Below are 22,834 nucleotides of genomic sequence, written 5' to 3'. Positions count from 1 at the left end.
AAATATATACATTAAAAATATATAAATATATGTACATATAATACATAATACATATATAAATATATACATAAAATACATATATATATCATGAATGTAAGGGTTACTTCATTTTTGATCTAGAATTCTGGAGAAGAGAGGTGAGGTTTTGTCTTTGATTGTAGGAGGCAGGAGTAAATACTGGGATAGATAGAGAGAACAAGGCCTCCAACCTATTTAAGACCCATCCTTCCTCAGCTCCATCAGAGTAAGGGGAGGACCATCAGCAGAGGATAATTCGATTCCCTCATGGAACCCATTTCAATGCTTAAACCACAGGCCTCTCTTTTTCTGGAGAGAATTCCTATTTTATTAAAACTGCTGATTGTAACCCCACTTGTATATGAATATTGCTCACACACACGGAAAAGGAGCTAATGCGATCAAACACAACAGTAATATTAAATTACCGTAACTCATTTACCCGGCCTGCACATGACTTTCTCCCCCCTCCCTTCACAAGAGCTTGTACATGCACACAAAATCTATAAACTCTTCCTGGGAATACAAAAGCATCCTCTATGATGTTGATAAGAAACAGGACAGTCACTCTCTCCTGACATATTTGTTCTTTAAAAACAAATCAATGGCACAGGCATTTGGCACCTGAATGCAGAACAACGGCTTGATGAGGCAAAGATTGTCTTCATTAAGGACATTAATATTCATAGGGAGTAGAAAATCTGACACAAGAGAGGACTCACTAACCTTTTCTCATATTAGATTTTTACTTCTTAACACAATTACAGTCCGGCAATGACTTAATTAATGCTGCTTTTCGTCAGCCGCCTTTAAAGAGCTGTCAATTTGGTCCTGCAGAGGCTGTCAACGAAACAGAAAGACAGTCATCTTGGTGAAAAAGACACAGGAAGAAATTCAAACACTTAATAATATTCAAAGTGCTAAGCAAAGTCACATATCAACTGGGATTAAGGAGAATTTTTGTCTTTCCCTTCCATCCTGTTTAAGTGAGTCCTGCTGATGGCACGATTAGGACTTGACTATTGCTTGGGTTTCGAAGATGTAGCGAAACAGAGTGAAGGATATGAGGTGGAAGGAAAGGACCTCCCTACCATAAAAAGGTGGCATGCCAACTACCTGGGTGTCTTGCTTTTCCACAGTCATGGGGTGTGGAATTGGAAAAGACTTGAGAAAGCACATTGTGCAAGCACCTCTCTTTATAGATGAGGAAGTTGCTCAGTCCCCTGTGTCTTTGACCCAGATGTTGCAAATTTAATCTCTGCAGGTCAAAATTTCACCTGCAATATTTTTTTTCTTTTCTTAGTATGCACAGTGTTAAAAGTGATTCAAATAAAGGATTTGCCAAGATATAAAGTTTCAAGATGCAAACTTGTTTTTAAGACTTAGAGTGTTTAGCAACTCGAAATCTACCTTTCTTCACAGTGATGACAGGCAGAACCTCAGAGCTAGTGACTCTCTTCGGTTTTAACACGATTTCCCTTGCACACACCTGCTTGGTTCACTCCTTTCTTTTACCTACTTAGGGTTTCAAGATCCATGCAGTTGTCTCTCTTGCTTTGGGAAACTTAACTTCACCTTTCTTCAAAGACAACCTCAGGATTATCAGTTTGAAAAAAGAATTGTACTTTTTCTGATAATATTTTCATCTGGCTATTTCTTGGCTGAACAGCCTATTCTTGTCACATGGCTGGAATACTCCTCCCAGTTCCTAGCCTACATCAGAGTCTCCCAACTGTGGCACTATTGATATTTGGGCCTGGATCATTTTCTGTGGTGGAGGCTGTCCTCTATATTGTAGGATGTTTAACAGCATCCCTGGGCTCTACTCATTGGATGCCAATAGCACCTCCCCTACCTTTTCAATGTGACAACCCGAAGTGTCTCCAGACATTGCCAAGGGTCCCCTAGTGGGTAAAGTCACCCTCAGCTGAGAACCACTGGTCTAACTGATCTCTTCACTATCTTTGACTTCAATGCCCCATCCTCAGTGAGGCCTGCCCTGATTACTCCAACCATTCTTCCCTTACACCCCGCTGTGGCGCCCTGTGCATTTCATACACTGTATGGTGCAGGGTTTGTTTTGTTTGTTTTTCTACTCAGTATCTAGATTAAAAGCAGCATGAGAGTAGAGGCAACTATAAATTTTATTTGAATAAATAACATTTGAATAAATGCTTCAGCCTCTAACTATCCACCGTAAGGCCAACTCTTAATTACGCCTCATCAGCAATGAGTTTCTTAGATCCAGTCTCATGAACGAACGGCTTTGGGGAAGAAAGGCACAAGGCCACCATTCCTTCCTGTTATGCTATCAGTGATGGGTCACATGGACTTGAAAAATGCCCTTTCTTATGACTAAGCAGCTCTGATTTCAGTACTCAATGGTTTCGGAGATTAAGTCCCATTTGTCACACTCCGGACCTTGACTTTTGGTTTGGAAAATATGAATAATCACATAAAAAAGTGACAGCGTAGGGATGCCTTTATTTTTCCTGCCTGAGAAACTACTAGCAGTGACTCTGCCTATGAAGACACAGGGGAATATTTGTGGATTTTCTTTGCCCTGGGAGGCTGCTAAACATCCTACAGTGTAAAAGACAGCCCTCACCACAGAGAATTATCCAGACCCAAATGTTATTAGTGCCATGGTTGAGAGACCCTGATGTACGCTAAGAGCTAGGAGGAGTATTCCAGCCGTGTGGCAAGGGTACACTGTTTTAGCCAAGTAGTAATCAGAGGAAAATATCCTCAGAAACAGCATAGTTTGTTCAAACTGATAATCCTGGGGTTGTGCACAGGCGATGGCATCTGCAAAGGTCTGGGATTGTGTTTGAGTGAAGCTAGAGAGGCAACACATGAGCTAGAGGGGGCTAGGTGGCAAATGACCTGCCTGGGGGAGCACTGCTTAGCCACACAAAAAAAGTCCAACAGGTACTCGTTTGCCTCAAGAAGATATTGAAGGACTTTGATCTGTAGTGGCCATCAGAGTTGGTCACTGTTCAAGAGATGGTTAATTTACACAGGGCACAGGGAGCCTGATGCAAAGAAATGGTTCCTGACTTATTTCCTTTGAGGCTCATTATTTTGAGACCATCTCTGACTGAGGTATTCCTATGCAAATTCTCTTGACAGGCCCCAAAGAGCATTTCAGTAGGTGATCCAGAGTCAGCATCAGTCCCTAAAGATCTGTTGGAGAGACCTGTCCAGGACTTATCCTATGTGACTAGGGCTGGAGATACTTCAGATCCTGCCATTCCAACACAGAATGGCATACTTTACAGAAATTATTGAGCATACAAGTAAAACCTAGTGGGGCTTAACTACCGGATTTTAAGTTTAAGCTACCACTCTGGTGGGAGCTAGGATCTCGAGCAGCAAAAGGCATCCTTGCCGAGGTGGGCAAAGCAGCAGAGGCTGCGTGCGACCCATTCTCAACAGTGACACTGTGGGGATGCACCAGAAACAGCAGCAGCTGGGACCTGAGGTTAGTTTCCAGACCACTCAACCCACCATTTCTCCCTCTGACCAGCTTTTGAAGCAAAGGTGACTCTACAAAATGAATGCAGCCCCTGAGATTCAGGAACAATCCATGTGGGCATGAGAGCTGAGCATGAGGTTGGGGAAAATGGCAAGAGAAATATACTAACATTTCTACTTATGAGTGTTTATGGGAGCTCGAGTAATTAATTGGAACTAATACAAGAGATGTGGCTGTTATTCCTCAAGTTGTAGTTCCTCACATTATACTAGCCATGCCTTTCAGAGGTTGCAAATCAACCTGGTACCTGATGTCGAAGCAAACAGAATCTGTTACAGGACTACCAGTAAGGATAACCTAAAAAAGTCTCAGAACTTAACATGTGAGATTTATTGCATTTGTTGTTCATCTTTTTTCTGTCTATTAACCCATTGATTGATGGAAGCACATTCATTCAGGCTGGCAAGTTTCAAGATACAGAAGCAAAGAACTAATTAAACCTTCCTTCTGTACCGTCAGCCCCTAGTTACATAGGATTAAATACGTAGGCTTTAGCATGACATAGGTCTGGGTTCAAGTCCTAGCTCTGCCACTTAGTAGTTGTGCAGTCTTAAACAAGTTACTTAACCTCCCCAAGCTTCAGTTTCTTCACATGTAAAATTGTGATAATGATTTCATGACAAAGTGAGCATTTACAGTATGGAGAATTTATTGTGAGCCGAGATACGTGGTTTCTTTTTCAGCATTATTTTACATAATCTTTTCAAAATCTCTGTGAGGTGCGGACACTATTTTTTACAAGCAAAAACCAAAGTTTAGAGATGTTAACAGATTTAACAGATTTCTGAGGCTGACACAGCTAGTAAGTTGTAACGTCAGGATGCAAACCTAGGCTGCCTTAGAGCTTATGCTCCAAACATTATGCTATGCTGTTTGTGTCATGGGGTCTTGTGATTATTAAACAAGATCAGGTATGTATAAGCACTTAGCACAGAATATAGCACATTGAAAGTGATCAATAAATGCTCTCTCTTTTAATTTACACACATTAGTATCCTACTCCTAAACATCACCTCCTCCTTACCCCTTTCAACTTATAGTGAAATCACTTTGCTCATTTATCTCACCTTGTCCTAATTCCACACATTTCTGTCTGATGTCAAAATATTCCTCTAGGAACTTTTGTTCACCAAATTATTCCTGTCATTGCTTGAACTCTTGTCTTCTTGCCCGTTTACATGTATGCAATAAGTGCAAGTTTTCACACAATTCTAGCAAAAATGTCGGAGTGTCTAAATTGAAATCTGAGACCCAAAATAGCATCCTCGCCCCTAATAAGACTTCCCCAAGTTGTAAGTGAGCTTTTCAGTATAACTATATATATTGAACTGAGTCTGCAAACAGATTGAAAGCTTATAGTTGACTGTCAGTGGAAGTTGATTTGGCCTAGAAATCTCTCCAGGGGTTCAAATTAGCCGATTCCGTAGATGAAATAATTTGCCTTTAAAATCATCATTGGAAGAAAGATGTCCTGATTTTCCCAATGCAATACCACCTAATCTTTAGCAGGCCTGGAGCACCGACATGGTGGGGTGGTAGAGTGGCCATGGAGGGCACTGATATTCTTCATCCTGCCAAACTTGGACTCAAGGAAATGTCACCCACAGGTGTTCCACCAGATGCTCAGAGGGTGAAGCACATTTATCATTGAATGAACTTACTTATCTCTGAGGACTTTATGTCTTTTGGGAGTCACACTTGTCATGGGGAAGACTGAGAACACCTTTCAAAGAAAACCTAATTTACTTAAAGAAAAGTGTGTGTGCCCCTTCAACAATCGTTTTGTGTACTATTCCACGGACAGGATGATGGAACAGACAATTTCAAGCCAAGGCACTTTTCTAAGACACCTGTCTGCAGATAACTGATCATGAAATACAAGTGTCTCCAACGCCCAGGAAGAGGGATTATGGCTGCATCCACTGTGATAGGCTAGGGCAGAGATGGATGCTTGCACACCTGTTTTAAGTAAATCCTTCCCTTCTTAAGGAAATGAAGAAAGGTTGTCAAATCTAACAAAAAGTCATCTTCATCCTGGACTCCCCTTGCCTTTCCCATCATGGAGTCTGAATCATGTGACAGGGAAATGGAAAAGACCATTCTCTTTCTATAAAACGGGCTCAAGGCAATGTGGGGAGAGAATTCACGATAAATAATGATAAGCAATCTACTTGTTTGGGAATAGGAATGCAGATATAACAGAATACACTTAAAATGCAGATCATACTACTATTTTCATAATCATCAACATTTGTTTGTGTTGATGTATATTTACATAAAGTCAACTGTAATAATAGACAAATTTATTGAATGCTTACTGTGTGCCAGGTAAAATTCTAGATGATTTACATAGCCTATTTTATTAGTCCGTTCTCATGCTGCTATGAAGAAATACCAGAGTCTGGGTAATTTATAAAGAAAAGAGGTTTAATTGACTGACAGTTTCACAGGGCTGGGGAGGCCTCAGGAAACTTATAATCGTGGTGGAAGGCACCTCTTCACAGGGTGGCAGGAGAGAGAATGAGTGCCAGCAGGGGAAATGTCAGACGCTTATAAAACCATCAGCTCTCGTGAGAACTCACTCACTATCACGAGAACAGCATGGGAGAAACCACTCCCATGATTCAGTTACCTCCCACTGGGTCCCTCCCATGACACATGGGGATTATAGGAACTACAATTCAAGATGAGATATGGGCGGGGACATAGCCAAGCCATATCACTTATCTAATTTATTCCTGACAACAATTTGATGTGGAAGTAATCACTATTTGCATTCTATGGGCGGGGAAACTGAGGCTTGTTGAGGATAAGGTCCCTGCACAACATGACAGAACTAGTAAGGGGAGGAGAATGTAAGTGAAGCTTGTTCTCTTTCACTTTGACATTGTATTCTTAATATTATGCAATATAATCTCATCTCACACACAAAACGTGTGTACAAATTTGTGTCTTTGTTCATACTCCCAGATTCTCATGTATGTTTGTAGATTGCTTTCTGGGATGTCTCAGATAACGCATGAATGCAGAAATAGTGGGACTGAATGATTGTGCACAGCAATAATCTTCAGGGTGGCTGTCAACAAGCCTTAATTTAGAAATAAACAAAGTGAAACAAAACATGCAAATATGGTAATAGCAGGATGCTGCATTTACCCCTTGTCTCTTTAATAAACAACTCGGAACCCTGAAAGAGAGAAGGATTTAGTGTTTGGGTGTGTGGAATCTCATCTACATGCCTAACACAACTTCTATATCAAAGGCACTCTGTGACAGGAGGTATTGCATTTAGCTGCACCCGTTTTGGATACTTTTCTGAAGCAGTTATCGGAGGAAGAGATAAAAATAAAATTTTTAGTATAAACTTGTGCTAACTCTTACATTCACTTTTAATGAACAGGTCGTCTGTGGTTCTAAGTATGTCTGCAGTTTTCTTTAGACCTCATTTCTTCCCTTCGACTGTAATGAGAGGGGAAGAGAAAAGTGGAGAGCCACTACAAGTCCTGCAATAGCTCATAAATATCTCTTTAAATATGAAACTGTCTAAACCCTCGGTGGCCATTACTTATTTATTAAGCTCCCTCTCCAAACTTCTCTCCATATCATGACCACTCTCTGTATTCACATGATGGTCTTTCAATATGTCAAACATTGAACCATTCTCTCTCAGATCCTCTCATTCTCTCTTACCCCTCTGCAATCACCTTTGCATTGGCCCAACTTCCTTTTTATGTTAAAATTCAGTGCAATGTGCAATATGCCATTGATTCTGTCATGTCCAATGCCCTGGGATCAGGGATGAACGTTGGAAATCATCCTTAGAACATGCATATGTTCTCCAACCAAAATCTTTTATCCAAAAGGTAGAACCGCAAGCGTGTCACTTTGAATCTATCTAACAGTGCACTTATTTTTATAATAAAGAAAGCAAAATGTATAGAGTTCATTAAAAACATTGTTAAAACACAGAGAGCAATGAAGAAGAAAAAAATTTTAAAGCACGACAAACACTGTCACCCAAAAATAACAATTTTAAATATTTTGGTGTGTTCCTAAATGACCTTTGTGTGTGCATTTTTTGCACGGCTTTTAGATTGTACTATACATAATATTGTGAATCCTTCTCTTAGTTGAGTATAAGATTCTCACATGCCAGTAAGAATGTCTTCTAATCATCATGAAAGAAGCACAAAGGGAATGTAGTTCCTAAAACATACAAACAAAATAGCACAAAAAGAGGGGATAAAATTTTACTCCAAATATTTAGTTTTGAAATGTCAGCTTGCTTAAAAGTCAAATAACATTCTTCCTAGTCTGTAACACAGTATATCTGGTGTATTCTGGATGGTCTGTATAGCTGAGTGTTGTCTAGCTTATTCACATTTATTCTACTAATTGCCTTTATTAATATTTTACCTGATTCTAAACTCCATGAGACAAGGTACTGCATTTGTCTGATTTTCTCTGTACAGTTCCTAGCACAATACCAGGCACATAGTAGAAACTTAGGAAGTATGTGTTGAATGAGCAAGTGATTTATCTCGGTTTCCTGTGTAATCCTCAGGTGAAAATTAAATGCCAATCAAATGGAATTGAGATTAGACTCAGAGAAAAGGAAAACAAGGACACTTCATTTTGGTAGTGAACATAACAAGAGGTAAAATGACTATCTAATGCAGCATTGTTTTTTTTTAATTATTCTGCCTGTTTAGAGAAACAAATAATTACAAATCCTTTTGTGAATTTTAATATGTTTAATCTCTGAAAGATTGGACCCAGCCAGGGAGCCCTTATAAACGTGTTAAGCTTTCTTAAATGCCTTTTGGGCAATTCTAAGACTTCTTCATGTTGGGTTGATGGTAATTAATACCATCCCAGTAGTACACCTGAGCACTTTATTATTCCAAACGGCAAAGACAGGAAGCAGTCTTACAAAAATAGCAAGCAGAATTAGGTGACATCATTACATATTGGGCACTTCATTGAATTCTGTGAGATGTTTTATAAGCCTCAGTATATGACAAAATTGTATGCATAAGACTCCAGATGTAGAAAGAATCATGGCTCTTTACCAGACTTATTTACCAATTGTACTTATTTCTTCTTTAGAAATCGGGATAAAAATAGTGTCTACCTCATAGAGTTATCATGGTAGTGATTAAATAAATTAATACCTTGAAGCATTGCCTGGCACAGAATATGTACCCCAAACTGTTCATACTTCTGCCCCCTAACAGATAGTGTGTGTATATATATATACACACATATATGCACATGATATATAGATATCTTATTTCTCATTAGAAATGTTAAAATATTTTCATTGTAGAAATTTTAAGAAAAAACAGAAAAGATTTTAAAAGATCACGTTTCATTCGCCATCCAGAGATAAGCATTACTATTACAAATAAACATCTTTTTATTTCAGTAATGCTGCTGGTTTTTAAGTGTTCACAAGTCCTTCAACACTCCTCACTTAAAAGGTAGAACCTGGTGTGGTTTAGATCTGTGTCTCCACCCAATCTTATCTTGAAATGTAATCCGCAATGTTGGAGGTGGGTCCTGGTGGGAGATGACTTGGTCATAGCGGTGGACTTCTCATGAATGGTTTAGCACCATCCCCTTGGTGCCGTTCTCATGATAGCGAGTGAATGAGTTATCACGAGACCTGGTTGTTTTAAAAGTGTGTAGCAGCTCCCTCCATTCTCTCTTCCTCCTGCTCTAGCCATGTAAGATGTGCCTGCTTCCCCTTCATCTTCTGCCATCATTGTAAGTTTCCTGAAGCCTCCCCAGAAGCCGAGCAGAAGTCACTATGCTTCCTGTATAGTCTGCGTAAACTCTGAGCCAATTAAACCTCTTTTCTTTACAAATTACCCAGTCTCAGGTATTACTTGGTACCAGTGCAAGAACTGACTAATACAGAACTTAATTCTCCTTGATTTCAATGGGGGCCCGACTTAGTCATATGATTCTAATGAATAAGTTGAGGAAGTAATGCTGTGTGACTTCTGAGGCTCAGTCATAAAAGGCATCACTTATTCTGCCTCACTCATCTGGATTGTGCATTCTAAAAGAAGCAGGCCACCATACTGGGGGGGCATCAAGCAGCTTGAGGACAGGCCTATATGAGAAGGAACTTAGGCCTAAGCCTGTCTCAAACCACCAGAACCTTTCCAGCCATGTGAATGAGTCATCTTGGAAGAAGAGTTTTCCAAGATGCAGTCCTGGCTAACATCTTGACTATAACTTTATGTGACCTTGGGCTGGATTCTCTCAGCTAAGCTGCTTGCAAGTTCTTGACCCAGAGAAACAACAAGATAATACATGTTTGAATTTTTTAAGCCACTAAGTTTTGGGGTAATTTGTTACACAGCACTAAATAACTAAAACAATGACTTTACTTAGTCATGTATTATTGCTAGAATTTCTGTTACTTTTTTTTTCCTTTCAACTAAGTTCACTTTTTTCTTATAAACTTCCATTATAAAATCTATATGTGGCTTCATCACTTTGGATATTTAACCATAGTGTTTTAAAGTCTCTTTTCGATTGTTTTATTATCTGTAGTTATTTAGGAAACAAATTCTGTCACTTTTTGTATGCTTCCTCTCTCATGGTTGTTTACTTCCTTGTGAGAATTGTAATTTCTGACTCTAAACTCACTTGGCAGTGAGTTCAGGGAATTCCTTTGATTAGGAACACCTCCCTGTGGGTGGATTTACATGTTCCCCTGCTGGAACCTAATGGCTTCTTCCAGTTCAGACCAGTTCTAGGTTAATTTGTGGTTTCCATGTTTCACACTCAATAAATAGCATGACCAAGGACCCTACATCCATGCATGATGTGATGCAGGGTTGGGAGTTTGAGTTCTCATTTTGGATTCTTTCACCGGATAACTAATAAGTAAACTTCCTTACAATGGCCCTGGGAGGCAGGAGAGTTTTTTGAGCTCTCCTTTCACTGATTGCTGGTTTCTGACATTATGGAGGAAGCTTATTTCCAACTCCCACCCACCATACAAACTTGAGGCTTCATTCTCCCATTCCCACAGAGACATTAACCTCCAGCATTGAATAAACACTTTGTTTGAGACTTCTAAGGATTTCCCTTTCAAGCTTATCTATGTATTTAAAATATATAATTTTCCAGAATTTCTATGTTGAAACGGGACCAGGAAATTTCACACATCAGCTGAATTTGCCCTATTAACCAGAAATCCTCCAGAATCAGAATCTTCCCTATGTGTAACATTTTTTTGTATAATTATATTCATGCTGGTTGTGCAATGTTTTATTTTGTTTTTTAATTTAATATTATAATAAAATTATTAAAATTTCCAAAGAGTATTAAAACTCTTCGTGAATGCAATTTGAATGGTTGTAAAATATCCCATCAAATGAATATACACTGATTTAGTTAATATTTCATTTTTTGGACATTGAGTTTTTCACTATTGATGAATAAGAACTCATTTTGTCTTTTGTATTCTTCAGAAAGGAAGGAGATATCTCACTATTTTTTTTAAGAACTGAGGGTGGGAAGAGATGAAATAGTTTGTTCATGACCATATGGTCAGACAGAGACAGAAGGATGCATTCAGGTAGTTTGACTCCAAAGTGAGCACTCTTCCTAGGTACATTTTGGTATCATACTCACTTAAGTAATAAGGGGCATGGAGAACTTGTCATTACAACTGCATTCTCTAGCAACCCAGGTCTGCTTACGGAAAGCACCAGGAGATGGCATCTCTCAGCACAGATTTTGCTGCTAGTGCTGGCAGGCAGGACTGGCCAGTCAATATGGATCTCCTAGAACTTGGGTTATTTATACTGATTGTTCTTAAAATGAAAAACAATATGGAGAACTGCATCTGGAAAGCTCTGTAGTTTGAGCTTCAGAATATTTCTAAAGACTCAAGGGCCCTGAACATACAAGCACTTTTATTGTGTGCAATAAACATGCAATTTTATTGTGTGTTCTCTTAACAAACTCTTTCCAAAACTTCACCATAATTTCTCATTCTCTCTAGTGATGATCGGAGTACAACTAAAAAGTCTCCTCCCTTTTTTGCTTTGTATTTGAAAATATTATGCTCACTGAGACAACAGCATTAAATTCTGCTGATACAATACAGTTTTATTTAGTCCAAATATAAACTATTTCCAAACATATGTGCTTACTTACAGAACCTCTGTACTCTACAAGGGCTATTTTTCCACAAATACTGTTTAACCCTATTATTTGTTGCTCCATGACCATTACTATCCATAACATAGCATTCTTCCTCTTTTATAACACACAGATACCAAAAATCGTGTCAGATCCTCTTTAATATCACCCTGGACACCCTGGGGGATGAGTGTCAGTGTCTTATATCATGAATAGTGGTTTACTATTCAATTTCGACTACAATAATCTACCTTATTGTCCAAGGTATTTGTAGCAACACCATGTGGCCTTTTTTCTTCTTTTGATAAAATGGATGCCTTAGCCTAGTCTTGGACATCTCATAACATGCCATATTCCTCTCCAAAGCACAGCTTAGAAACTAGCACACAACGTGCATTGGGTCTCAGAACACAATGAGCACGGGAGCTCTATTTTCATTGAGAACAGCTGCTCATTTGCTGTGGCGAAGAGGCCTCAGGGTTAGAAGGGACCGAACTGCTCAGCCTTTAATGTTTTTGCAAAATTATCTTGTTGACAAGTGCAGCATTATAAATTTGAATCCATTAGCTAAAAGGATCCATACATATTTGAATAATGGCCTTTTTAGATTTTCACCAGTCTATCAAACTTGTCACATGTCCACTTCTTTCATTTTTTTCTACTGCTGAAAAGAAAAGAACTGAACTAAATCTTATGGGTGGTTTCTAGACATGGGTATTTTGTCCTTGCTTTCAAAACGGAAATGTTTTGCTGAACAGAAGCTGATTAACCAAACCACACCAGTGTGTATTTGGCAGTAATGGCAGAAGGTGTACTATCCACTAACATTTTCCTTCCCAGTCCATGCAGTGGCACCTGGCCAGCAGGGCTCCGTTTCCTGGCCTTCCATGCAGGAAAGTCCCAGTGATGAGCTCTGACCAATAAAATGTGAGCAGATATGACCTAAGTCACATGCAAGGAGAGGTTTTATGGAACCCATATGTCTGCTCTGCTGTCTCTTTTTCTCATTTTCTTGCTAGAAATGGAGAACTCTGGGGAAGTGAATGATAGAGCCATAAACTAGAAGTAACTTGGAATTTTGAACCACCTCCTGCAGTCAAGTGAGCCACGTGCAAACCATGAACACCAACATTGGTCTGTTGCATGCTTGAAAATGTGCTTCTACTGGGTTAAGCCTTGGAAATTTGAAACTGGTTTCATCAGCAATAACCCAACTAATGTAGTGACCCATTATAAGTTAAAATGGTAGCAAAACTTGTTTATGCTCTAGAATTTCAGATTTATTTGTTTTCTGTTTGTTTTTCAGAAGAGATCAACTAAATTTTGAAGTGGTGAACTTTGAATGTTTCTAAAAGGTGAGATGCGACTTGGCTCTGTGTTGTTTGTATTACATGAGGAGTCTATTAAAAAGTGTCTGAACATCTTGGTGACTAGCATGGGTAGATATTTAATATGTCTTTCTACCTCCTGCTTATCTGATTTCTAGAGAATGTGGTACAGCTCTCAACCAACAACTACAAATAACAGCACTCTGAACTCCTGGCAGAGGGTTCAGCCTCAAACTGTCCCTTTGGTGATATCCATGGAAGGTCATTGTATATATTCATCCACGTTTCCAGGCTTTCCTTTTTTTTTTTTTTTTTTTTGAGATGGAGTCTTGCTCTGTCGCCCAGGCTGGTGTGCAGTGACACAATCTCCACTCACTGCAAGCTCCGCCTCCCGGGTTCACGCCATTCTCCTGCCTCAGCCTCCCGAGTAGCTGGGACTATAGGTGCCCACCACCACGCCCAGCTAATTTTTTGTATTTTTAATAGAGACAGGTTTTCACCATGTTAACCAGGATGGTCTCAATCTCCTGACCTCGTGATCCCCCCGTCTCAGCCTCCCAAAGTGCTGGGATTACAGGCATGAGCCACCGCTTTCTTAAGGCTATCAATAGATGAAACAGTTCACAATAGAACTTCACCCTTCAGCCCCTCTCAAACCATAACCATCTTCAGGGAACAACACTTTAGTGTTCTCTCTGCCTATGAAATTATTTTAATGGTTAACCTTCACTGAGCTTTTACTATGTGCCAAGTACTGTGTTAGATGTTCCATAAACATTATTTCTCTAATCCTTGTAACAACCCTATAGGATTTACATAATTATCTCCAGGAAACTGAGACTTAGAACGGTTAACCATGTTGCCAAAAGTTACACAGCTGGTAAGTGGTGGAGCATGAATTTAAACTTCGATCTGCCTGGTTCCAAAGCCATGTGCCGTGGGAATATCATTGAGAACATTATGAATATCCACATGAAAAACTTATTTTATAACCCAGGGTTTCTCAACCTTGGATTGTTGACATTTGGGGCCAGATGATTCTTTGTTGTGAGGATGCTTGTAGGCTTTAGCAGCATCCCTGGCCTCTACTCATTAGAGGTGAGCAGCACCTCCCCTCTCAGAGTTTTGACCACTAAAAATGCCTCAAGGCATTGCCAAATATTCCAGGGGAGGGGGTAATACTGCCCACAGTTGAGAACCACCATTAATACCTAAATGTTAGAAATAAATTTTCTTCCCCTAAGGAACTGATGTAGGCCTTTCTTTCTGATAAAGAAAATTATGTAAGTGATCATGTCTCCATTTTTGCTATGGCCGCCAAGAAGCTCGAAGACAAAGTCAAGTTTCAACTATAGACAAAAGGTATTCCCAATGTCCTGGGCAATTTTCATTGGTCGTTTTCTAATTCTTTATTTTCTCTGTCTTTTTGCCTCTCTTCCTTATTTCTCTACTTACGTTTTCCATTATAGATGTCTTCCTCTAAAGTCATTTGAAATGCTTCACAGAAAATAGCAAGGTATAGATACGAAAACATTTTTACACTGATTTTGAAATTGACTTGCTTAATTATTTGATCAAAGCTGAATCTTTCTAAGAATAATAAATATTTCTGTTTTTTAAAAAAATCTTTTCAATAATTCTGTCTGATATTAAGCAAAATCAAAGTTAGATTAAAAAACTGAACTTTATTGAAATTTTGTGGCTCCCAGAATCTTATTTTAAAATGGGTTCAAGGGTATTAGAACACTAGAAAGAATAAAACGGAAACCTAGAAGAGCTTTGGAAATCAATATTTTTTTCAAGTTTTTCCATCCCAAGTGTTGAAAAATATCAATCTATTAAAATATTTTTATTATTAAGATTCTATGGAGAAGATGTGATGATAAAATGGATACCTTTCTAAGATGCTTTTCTAAGATTCTGCTACTACTCATGCCCTGGATTGACGCACAGGGATTGGTTCAGCCAGTTGAGAGGCTCCACTTTTAGAATCCTACCACATGTTTTCACAAATGAATTTTCCAGTCTGTCAATTACTGGGGAGATAAAAATTGGGTCCAGAACAAAGGGTGACTCAGAGGCTCATTTGGAAATTTGGGATTTCTGGTTCTGCTTTGACAGATTTGGAAGAAGAGGCAAAACATTTCCTGTAAATACCATCGCTGGGATGAATTCTCACTCTCCTGTTCCTCCATCAAACAGAAATCTATATTGTGCCTTGAGTTGAGCTCCAGAGAAATTATCAATATTCACACATCTGGCACAAATCTGTTGGAAGAAAAAAACCATCATGCCATCTGTATTTCTTCAATCGTTTTATAGCACAGCTCCAGTCTCTGGCCGTCATTTTGTCACTCGGTCTTGTAAATATAAAGTTATATTACTTTTTGGCTTGTTTGAGGACACTGTTCATCATAAGGGGAGGATGAGGAGATGATGTCACTGCCGGGAAAAAAAAAAAAAAACAACAACAACTTCGCCTTTCTCAATCCCCCACCTTCCCCGGAGTCTGGAGGAGCCAAATTTCATCTAGTTTGGCACAGTTGTAGGAATTAACATGACTGAAATGTATGCCAGATTTCAAAACAATTTCTAACAGTTTCTGTGAGACCGTGTAAGCAACTGAAAATTGACATGTTGTGTTGTGCCCGAGTCAGCCAACTGCTGTCACTGCATAATTAGATTTTCCTGCATGAGAGGAAAGAGTGTTCCCTTAAAAAATTATGAAATAAAGCAGAAGCTAATATAAAATATAAGTGGGCCCGTTATTCACAAAGAGGTAGCCTTCCGCCAAAGAATGACTTTGGACACACACATCCGTGCACACACACACACACTCACACACACACCGCCAGGAGAGGCTGATGGCCCTGGATTTCTGCGCTTCACATGCAAGAAATGCTCTTTGCAAAGGGAAGAGGATTTACGGCACAGGCCAGATGGAAGCAGGCCCACTTGGCTGCCCAAGGAATGGCTGAAACCCAGAACCAAGAACAGATTTGGAGCTAATGAATGTGCGGTTCCTTCCTTCTGATATGGAATAATAGATGTGGCAGAGTATGTCGGGTGCCCCCAATACTTATTCTCCCCTTGTCCAACAGGAACAGTTTTTGTTCAGCACAAAGGCGCCCAGCTAAAGGCTGTATTCCCCAGGCTTCCCTGCACCTCAGTATAACCCTATAACTAGGTTCTGGCGAATGAGGTGTGAGAGGAAGTGGAAGTTTCCAGATTCCATGTCATGTCCTTAACAGGAAAGGAGGGGTTCCCTTCCCTTCCTCCCCTCCAGTCTTCCTGACGGTGGGTGCGCCGGCGTCTTTGTCCAGGAGGATGAGATCTATACCATGTGGACAAGAGCTGCACCCTAGAGGCAGCAGAGCAGTAAGACAGAAAACTCAACTGTCCCTGGTGGTTTTAAGTCACCTTACCGACCTTGGATGATGTTCTGCACTGTTCCATCAGAGAAAGACCACTTACTGCTCATTTAAACCATTGTGTTTTCATATAGCAGCAGCCTTTTCTGCATCCTAACTAATCTTGCTCTCTTGGAAATGACCTTCAGAGTTCATCAGAGCTAGACCTTTGCAGACAGGAGTGTTTACACCCAAGTACAAATGTATCTTTGTTTTCTAGTCACGCCTTTCAAGACCTTTCTTCAAATAATTGTATATGTTCAAAAGGCAAAGTCTGACTCAAAATATCATTCATGTGTGATAAGGCTATTGCAATTACAATTACTGTTACCATTTTACAAATGAAGAAACTGGTTTACAGAAATGAAAAAAAAAAAACTTACCCCAAATTACATATTACATGGCTAAAAATTTTAGTTTTTTTTTTTCATAACATGCTCAGGTGAAATGAGTTTGTAGCATATGGACAGGCACTCAAAAAATATTGGATAATTAACTGAATCAATGACTATATTCTTAAAATAAAGCAGTAGAGCCAAGACTAGAACTCAGGTCTACTAACTTTAAAGATGGTAATTTTTAACTCTGCACTCTTTTTGCTCCCTGACTATGTCTCAAATTAGGATCCTTTGAGTTACATTTGTGAATAAAGGTTTCAGTGCATCTGTAAAAAAAAAAAATAATTAATTTAAACATTTTCAATTTGTTTAAATCTTATATCAAGTGTTTCGCTCCTCTGCGCCCTGTAGCCAATAACAGAAACCTTTAACTTGAACTGGCTTAATTATTAACAGGGCCTTGTTGACTGATGTCTTTGAATCCCCAGAATATGATTCGTGCCATCCCTCAGCACAGCTCCTCTCCAAGTTGGCTCCCCTCCCAGGTTCCATACGATATCAGCATAGCTGCCAGCCCCTCCAGGCCTGCATCCCATCCTGTTTCATTCCGACAGAAAGGAGCCCTTCCTCATTGGTCTGATTGCTTTATAAGCCTGTTTGTCAACTAAAAATATGTCCTAGAGCAGCAGTCCCCAATCTTTTTGGCACCAAAGACTGGTTTTGTGGAAGACAATTTTTTTCCACGGACTGGAGGTTGGGGATGGGTTTCGGGATGATTCAAGTGCATTGCATTTATTGTGCACTTTATTTCTATTACTACATTGTAATATTTAATGAAATAACTATACAACTCACCATGATGTAGATAGAATCAGTGGGACCCCTGAGCTTATTTTCCCAAAACTAGATGGTCCCATCTGAGGGTGATGGGAGACAGTGACAGATGACATCAGGCATTAGATTCTCATAAGGAGCATGCCACCTAGTTCCCTTGCATGCATAGTTCACAATAGGATTCGCACTCCTATGAGAATCTAATGCTGCCGCTGATGTGACAAGAGGCAGAGCTTAAGTGGTAATGCCAGCAATGGGGAACAGCTGTAAATACAGCTGAAGCTTCACTTACTCACCCCTCTCACCTCCTGTTGTGCGGCTCTGTTCCTAACAGGCCATGGACCAGCACTGGTCTGTGGCCCGAGGGCTGGGGGACCCTGTCCTAGACGGTTCAGAGCTCTGATTGGTCAGGTCACCAGCTCTAAGAATGTAAGATATGTGGTTCCCAAGAGGTCAGAGTGCTGTTCCCAAAAGAATAGGAAAAATATATTGGATAAGCAACAATAACAAATGCCCACTGCAAGACTCTTTACACATTCCAAGTTGCCCCATCCTAGGAATCGCTTATGTTTTACTATGCCCTCCCCCAACTTTGGCCTAATTGGCTGATTTCTAATCCTAGACACGTACTCATAAACATGTATACACTGATGTATACACATTCAGATACACACACACTGCTCATTCCTCTGCCCAGTGCTGTTCTAATTTCCCTTATCCTCATCTGATATGGGATCACAATCATCCACATCTCATTGAAAGGATGAAACAAAGAATGCACATAATAATCTAAGCCCAAGGCCTAAACTCACAGTGTATGCTAGCCAGTACAGGTGGTAGGTCATTGAGCCCCTTCTCCAATCCTCCTTCCTCTAGAGAGCCCTAATTTCTGAGGACAATCTGGCCCGAATAGTCCTGCTTTGAACTTCTGTAACACTTAGAATTGAAGCAATGTTTATTGGCTCTGAGATGTAAACTATCTGCGTTAATTATTTGTCTTCCCAATAGATCAACCTCTCTCTGCGCCAGAGGTTGGTCCCATTCCCACACTGTGATTTTAACCTCTTTTTGAAAGCTAAGCTTCATAGTAGATCCAGAGTAGGCTAGACCAGGGTTCAACACCCAGCTTTGCTGTTCGCTAATGAGATCATGAGCAAATTATTCGATGTATATAAACTTCAGTTTTCTCCTCTGCAAAATACAGTTGATGTAAAAAATAAAGAAGACAATGTATATAAAGTGCTTTAGTATGGTTCCAGACACGTAGTAAGTACTTTAAATGACAGCCATTATTTTATATTACATGTATTTTTAACCTGCTTCAATGCTTCAATTTCCTACCTTAATCATCCTGAGAAATGGCCATAGAATGAGTTTAATTAACCTAAAGTCCCACCTCTTCTGTGCATGATTGAATCAATCTCCTGACATGTTTTGCAAATATCATTTGTCTACGTGGTCACATCAGAGCAGAAGGTACACTCAGATTTTTGACTAAGGAAATTTTGCCAGCCATGTTCAGATCCAGAATAATGGCAGGGAACTGAGAAGAACTGAGTTCCTATTATGAATTGAAAATGCACTGGAGACTACTTTTATTGTCTCATTGGGTCTTCCAATAATCCTGAATAATGAACCACCCATAATATGTAGTGACTTAAAACAGTAATCGTGGAATATTTTCACAATTCAGCGGGTTGGCTGCATAGTTTCTCTGGTGGTTTTATTTGGGCTCATTTACACAACTGCATTCAACTAGATGAGCAGGTGCGCTGTAATGCTCAAAGTGGCCTCGCTCATAAGCCTGGAAGTTGCTGCTGCCTATTAGTTAGATCGCTTTGATTCTACTGCAAGTCATCTCTCATGTGAGCCAAACCATCTTCCTTGCAGCATGGTAGTCTCAGGGCAGAGTTCCAACAGGCAGGTTCCAACAGGGCAAGCACCAATGGGCTAGTGATTATCAAGCCTCAGCTTGCATAGTTTATCCCAATAGAGAGTAATGTTCCACTGGTCAAAGTAAGTCACATAATCAAGTCCAAGGCTAATCTTGATAGGCACTTAGCCTATACCTCTTATTGAAAGGTGTGACAAAGAATCTTTGGCTGTTTTTAATCTATTACAGAGAGTTTAAACAAGGTAGTATGCGGCAACCAAGTGACAGAGTTTAGGATCAAATTTGGGTTTGAACTTTCCTGTATTTCTTTCACTACACTGACATATAGTATCAGAATAGACCAAGTTTGGTAATTTGCATAATCACTTAGATTTGGGTTTTATTTCTTGTAACACATATTAGAGTCCCTACCATGTAACAGATATCATTCCTAGCTCTGGGGATAGAGCAGTATACAAGACAACCAAAGACCCCGCCTTTTGAAGGATAAGAACATGTCATAATGTAAGATTAATGGGATGACAGTAACCAAAAAAGGGGAAGATTTTAGATTGACCGGTTAGGAAAGGCCTCTCTGGGGAAGCCTGAAACAAGAGTGGAGAAATGAAGGCAGCCACAGGAGAACTGTTTTTAAGCCAAGTGTCTACCAATTGCAAAATCCCAAGGCAAGGAAGCATGGTATCCGAGAGACACAAATAAACCAGAATGGCTAGAACAGAGAGGGCAAGAATTCTGGAAAGTAGAAGGAGACTAGAGCTTATGGGATCTTGCGGGCACAGAAAGGTGCTTGGATGTTATTCTAATTGAAATGTGAAGCAGTGGGAGCATCCTGAGCAGGGGATTAATCTAGTTAACGTTTGACCTGGGTAACACATGATAATGCACTATAGCTCTAGCTGCTAGGTAGTATGTCGATTATGGGGCAGGAGAGAAGCTGAACTCAGTTGGAAGGTTAAGTGCTGACCAGGGCAGTGGACATAGAGAGAAGAGGATATTTTGTGGCACACTTTAGCATAAAGGTTTATGAGACGTCATGAAGAATTTCTTATGGGATGCTGGCCAGTAAGGATAGAATAGCAGAAATAAAGTTAGGAATGTCAGCAAATGCCACTCACTGGGGCCACAAATCATCAACAAAGTGTGAGCCTACCTAATTATAAAACTAAATGTCTTTGTTTTACCTTGTTTTCAAATAACATGAGTAAGAGTCTTTTTAGATTCTTTTCAAATTCATAGAGGTGCGATAGATGGAAAGGACAAAATGATTCAGTGATGTGCAAAGGGAGAACCAGGAATTCAGAAATGCATACTTCCTGGTTTCTGAGAATGCTTTGTATCCCAATCATCTTCTCTGATTAGAATGTGAGCGTTCACCTGTAAACTAAAAGGCAGTCAAATCTAATAATGAGAAAAGAAGAGATGAACATCACCTGGGTTGTATCCCATTGTCCATACAGACGCTTAGTCAATGATACATCCCAATACAGTGCAATAATCACAGCGAAAGTAATATTTCTCAATAAAATTGAAACACATTAGCCTCTCCCTAATCTACTTCCCAATCCCCGTGGCTCCTCCAACCTCTACTCAGCCCTTTTCTAATTCACAAAATCTAAAATTGCCCTTGGCACATACATACGTGGAGCAAACATCCAACTTTTACATATACCTGTTAGCTTCAAAATACCTAAATCAACCGGTGTGATTCAGGAGGCCACTACACCGTGTCAAGGCAAAAGACCTAGATTCGCCATCTTGTCTAATAAATTACATCCTGCGACTTAGTTCTCTGTTATCTGCATATTTTTCCTGCATAAATCTTCCCCAAACAATAAATCATCTTTCTGTCTTACCCATCATGTATGGGCTCATTACTTCACACATCATAATTATAATCAACGAACAAAACTCAAGGAAAAATATCTGAACAATGGAATGGTACTTTTTTTCTTAACATCAGCCCAACTTTATATGATCAAAGCTTGTAATAAGATAGATGGGTGCTTTGGATAATTTCGATGTAGGTCTTTTTACATTTTGCAGAACTCCTTAACAGGTCCAACTACCTAAGGAAAAAAGAGCTCCTTTTGCCTTTAAGACTTCTAAATCTGATTTTTTTTTAAGTGCACAGATAACTTTAATACCTAAATTGAAAAATGAGAAGAATATCCGTAGGGAAAAAGGAGCTCATTGCTGCCTCCCTGAAGTTCATCAAATGTTGTCACATATTTCTCTAACATTTTTGACTTGGTTAAGTGCAAATTTAGGTGAACACACTCTTTTCCCAGGGTTCATGGCAACAAGAATATAATATGTATTTTCTGATTAATGAGTGCAGCTCTACAGTCTGAGTGATCTTAGGCAAAAGGAACTTCCTAGAGGCAGAGGGCAGAACCAAATGACCTCTCACTTCCATTGTTTCATGACTTGGTTGTCACTAACTTTTTGAACACTCTCTTCAGTCTCCTTCTTAGGTATGTTTGTGGGATATAAAATCCCCAAATCCTCATTCTCAGAATTTAAATAATAAGAGAGTATACATTAATTTCTCCCATAACTATGGAAAAAAACTTAAGTTAGTTATTAATAGGTGAAAGGTTAAAAAAATGCTCACCTTTAGTCTCACCAATCAAGTTATTATATCACTTTGGAAATCAGTGAATTATAATTCATGCGATTAATGAAATACTGCCATACATAAAAGTCCAAATCTTTTTTTAATGTGTGATTTTTTTTTTTTTTGCATCAGTGTATAATTCATTGATAATAGACAAGATTCCCTTGCCCATCTCACTTTTTAGGTCATGGTTATTATTGATGCCATTTCATATGGCTTGTGGTTAGCAAGGAGAAATTGGAATCGACTCCTAGGTCATGAGGAACCCAGTCTTGACTAGGAAGCTTATAAAACTCTGGCTCCACACAATAAGGCTGCCTCTGAGAAAACTCTATCCGTAAACCATGAACATCTCATTTTATGTTATAAAATATTTCTCTGAAGCTTTGTCGCCTATTAGCTATGTGGCCGTGTGCGTAAAGCTTAACCACTCTGTGCCTCAGTTTTTCCATCTCTTGAATTTGGGGCTTTTAGTCAGGATTCAATGAGTTAAATGCTTGTAAAATGCTTAGGATGGTATTTGGTAAGTGTTAGAGTATTTGTGGTGTTGTGGCTATTGTTATTCTATTTCTTCATTTAGTAAACTTGTATTTGTTCTTCCTGAGTTATCTGTTTAAGCCCTTCTCTGAGAAGTCTTCTTGACCTTCATAGGCAAAGTTACGCATCTCTTCTTCTCTACTGCCATATT

This window comes from Macaca mulatta, chromosome 10 (genome assembly GCF_049350105.2).
Source record: "Macaca mulatta isolate MMU2019108-1 chromosome 10, T2T-MMU8v2.0, whole genome shotgun sequence".
NCBI lineage: Eukaryota > Metazoa > Chordata > Mammalia > Primates > Cercopithecidae > Macaca > Macaca mulatta.
Note: the sequence above shows the minus strand (reverse complement) of the source record.